Below are 4,420 nucleotides of genomic sequence, written 5' to 3' on the forward strand. Positions count from 1 at the left end.
AATTTTGTTTATTTTTTCAAAAAACCAGCTCCTCGTTTGGCTGATTTTTTGTAATTTTTTTTGGATTCAATCCTGTTGATTTCTTCTCTGATTTTAATTATTTCTCTTCTCCTACTAGATTTGGGTCTGGTTTGCTGCAGATTTTTAGATCCTTGGGTATGATGAAACAGAATAAAATAATTATGAAAGATAAAAATTATGGCATACTGATAAACACAGAACCATTAAATCCTTTTGTCAAAGGAGAGTCTCTGCTGAAACATTAGAGAAGTGTGTGAGTAGTATCACTTAGGGACTAAGCAATTGATGATGACTGATGTTTTATTCAAGTTGTTTATCCAAAGGGAACATATTTCCCTGTCAGACTTCCAGAAAATGCTTGGAAAGGAGCCTTGCTGATTCTTGTAAGATTGGTACAATTCTGACTTCTTATGAACCTGCCTACTCTGAGTATCCAAAATATGTGTATAAAATGGGCATATTTCTTTTAGGAAGAACTGATAACACAGTGTTTTTCATATTATACTGGTGATTATTACAGTCTTGCAGGATTGGGCCCCTGCTGCATTGAGTAGTGCAAATCCCTGTTCGGCAGAGGTGAGGATATATGGTTGAGAGTAGGGTGTCATCAAGACAAAGAACAGATTCTGTCCAATGATTTTGTTACCTCTTGTTTTTGTTACGTAGCTGAATATTGATATTAACCCTTATGTTCTTGAGATCTCTGCTGTTGACGAACAGACTTCATGAGTTTTCTGGGTGGCCCGGGTCCTTGATGTTACAGTGAAATGACAGCAGCAACACTGGGCCAAAGACACCTGAACAACACTGCAACCCGGTTTGTGGTATCCTCCTGTGGACTGATAAATAAATCCTCTTACTCTGCCCCATAAAGTGATGTTTTTGATGACATTTCCATGGAGAATAGGCCACCAAGATCAGGCCTCCCAGTGAGAGACTTCATCCTGAGAAATTTCACATGGTTATGAAGCAATTTAATTTTTTTACAAGTAAAGTTTCCGTTTTCCATTCTTGAGCTGTTTTACACATGTTACTTGGAGCCATTCTTTTTCATTTAGGCTCGTGGGTGCTGCCACTGTACTTAGCCCAGGTTGAAGTGAGCAACAACCTAGAATGCGGATGCACAAGCAGATTCAACTGCATTTGGCTCCAAGGTCATCAATCATACTGCTGACATTGGTTCCAAGGGAAGAATATATTCCCACTGAAAAGATGTGTGCATCATCTTCTAATGTCCTTGAGATTGGACTTGGGTATTGGGAGGTGATGCAGGTTGGTCATGTTCCATGGAACATTCATATTCTTTGACGAGCGACTTGCCTCTGGGCTCCTGGGAGCAGTTTCTAGCAGAATGGAGAGCAGAGAGAATTATAATTATGTCTCAGCCTGGGTTCATCACCCAGTGGGGACCTGTATTTCTGCATGTGCCCTTATAAATCTTGTAGCTAAATCAGGGTCTCAAATATAAAACCCAGTTCCCTAGGGAACTTTTTAATATAAACCAAAGTCTGGTTTAGGTTAATTTGAAAACAAACTTTGTGAAATTTATTTACTCATGGTAATTGTAGATTTAGAACAAATTCTTATTTATTTTATATGACACTAAAAACAACTCCAAATGAATAATAGTAGAAACATACCTCCTACATCTTATGATACAGAGATAACATTCTGTATAAATTCATGTCTACGAAAATGCAGTTGAGAAGTTGGTAAAATAGTCAGAGGAAGCCTGGTGTTTCTGGACAATGCTTCCATTATCATTTTGTTTGGTTTTACTTTCCAACTAAATAAGATTTTTACCTTCTTAGAGTGTATACCCGTGAAGAGATAAAGTAGTGGAAATATGACAAATTTGTCCATAATGGTTGTTGTCATGTCCTAGGGCAACAATAACACTTGTTTACCAGTTAGCCAACTGCCTCCATTGGATTTAGTACAGTGAAGTCCTGAGCAGGTAATATTCTGGAGTAAACCTCATAAGTAGCTCTACCAACTTCCTCACTCTCCTCAAAGGAGGAGATTCCGTGTGCTCAGCACTGTGGGCACCAGGGGCTATTTCAGGATCTGGATTATCTGATGCTACCTGTCAAAATTCAGACAGTGACATAGTGCCCAAAATTAAAAAGAGAGGACCCTGTGCTGTATAGCCACTGGCTAGGATCTTGGCAATTCAAGATCTGTAGCTGCACTTTCAACTACAGATTTTTTTTTATATTGATCAATTGATTTTCAATTTGAATCTCTGAATTTGAATCACAGAATAAGTTACAGGAAGGTGTTCATAAAAACTGTATTGCCTGTAAATGATTCTTGGGAATCAATAGAATCCCACAAAGGGATAATGGAAACTCAGGGGTCAACAAATGCCATGTGAACTGAAACCAAGCAAACAAAAACTCGCGTTTTCTGGAAAAAGGTGACTGCATTTGTTGACTCATTTCAGTTGTGATTCTTCTTCTTAGCTTAAGTCAGAAGGTTACCAGGAACCTTTCCAGAGGCACATATGTTAAACTTAGGGAATAAGGTCATACATCTGTGGAATTCAAGATTTAGTGGGGGGAGTATTTGTCTTATCAGCGTCTTTGTAGCTAGTGATAGTTTTTGGCACATACTCTCTCAGCTTTAGTATTCTTTTCTGTCTACACCAAGTGATGCTTACTCCTCAAACCAGAGGAAGCTATTTAGAGCTAAAGGGATGCCTCTTCTACCCAGCATCACGTAACCAATACAGCCATTCACATCATCAGAAAAGGCCTGTGGGGCTGGTGCTGTGGCGTAGTGGGTAAAGCTGCCGCCTGCAGTGCCGGCATCTCCTATAGGCACTGGTTCAAGTCCCAGCTGCTCCACTTCTGATCCGGCTCTCTGCTGTGGCCTGGGAAAGCAGTGGAAGATGGCCCAGGTCCTTGGGCCCCTGCACCTGGTGGGAGACCCTGACGAAGCTCCTGGCTCCTGGCTTCGGATCAGCGCAATTCTGGCTGTTATGGGCAATTGGGGAGTGAAGCAGCAGATGGAAGACCTCTTTCTCTCTCTCTTCCTCTCCTTCTTTCTCTGTGTAACTCTTTTTTTTTTTTTTTTTTTGGACAGGCAGAGTGGACAGTGAGAGAGAGACAGAGAGAAAGGTCTTTCTTGTCCATTGGTTCACCCCCCAATGGCTGCTGTGGCCAGCGCGCTAAGGCCAGTGCACCACGCTGATCCGAAGCCAAGAGCCAGGTGCTTATCCTGGTCTCCCATGCGGGTGCATGGCCCAAGCACTTGGGCCATCCTCCACTGCACTCCCTGGCCACAGCAGAGAGCTGGACTGGAAGAGGAGCAACCTGGACAAAATCGTGCGCCCTGACCGGGACTAGAACCCCGTGTGACGGCGCCGCAGGCAGAGGATTAGCCTATTGAGCTACGGCGGCGCTGGCTTAACTCTGACTTTCAAATAAATATTTAAAAAAGAAAAGGCCTGGGTAATCAAATTTGTAGTATTCATGATATGCTTCCTTTTTTTTAAAAAATTATTTATTTGAAAGGCAGAGTTACACTCACACGCATACATAGATAGATAGATAGATAGATAGATAATTGAGAGAGAGAGAGAGAGACAGAGAGAGAGACAGATTTTCTACTCCCTGATTCACTCCCCAGATGGCCCCAATGCCTGGGGCTGGGCCAAGCCAAAGCCAGGAGCCTGGAGCTTCATCCAGGTCTCTCCTGTGGGTGTAGGAGCCCAAGGACTTGGGTCATCTTCTGCTTTCTTCCAAGGCACATTGTCAGGGAGCTGGATCAGAAGTGGAGCAGTTGGGATTCCAGTTGTTGCTCGTTTGTGATGCTGGCACTGGAGGCGGTGGCCTAACCTGCTGTGCCACAACACTAGCCCCTGATATGCTTTTATTCTTCAGTATCCTACTAATGTTGCAGTAGTGTTTTTTGTTCGAGTGTTTTTTTTTTTTTTTAATTTTGATTAGTTGAAAAGTAGAGAGACAGAAGCAGACAACCATGTGCAGGTTCACTCCCCCAATGCCTGCAATAGTTGGGACCAGGCCAGGCTGAAGTGAAGAACCAAGAACTCAGTTTCCCATGTGGGTGGCAGAGACGTAGCTACTAGAGCCGTAACCGGGTGCCTCCAGGGTGCCCATTAGCAGGAAACTGCAAGCAGAGTGCAGCTGGAACTCTAACCCAGCACTCTGATGTGGACTGTGGGTGTTTTAAGAGGTGTCTCAGTCTCTGCACCAAATGCCTGCCCTTGTCTGAGCTTTTCTGTTAGTTCATTTTTGATTTAGAACTTTTTTTTTTGGCGGGCAGAGTTAGACAGTGAGAGGGAGAGACAGAGAGAAAGGTCTTCCTTTTTCCGTTGGTTCACCCCCCAAGTGGCCACTACGGCTGGCGTGTTGCAGCTGGTGCGCTGTGCTGA

This window comes from Oryctolagus cuniculus, chromosome 8, assembly GCF_964237555.1.
Source record: "Oryctolagus cuniculus chromosome 8, mOryCun1.1, whole genome shotgun sequence".
Taxonomy (NCBI): Eukaryota; Metazoa; Chordata; class Mammalia; order Lagomorpha; family Leporidae; genus Oryctolagus; species Oryctolagus cuniculus.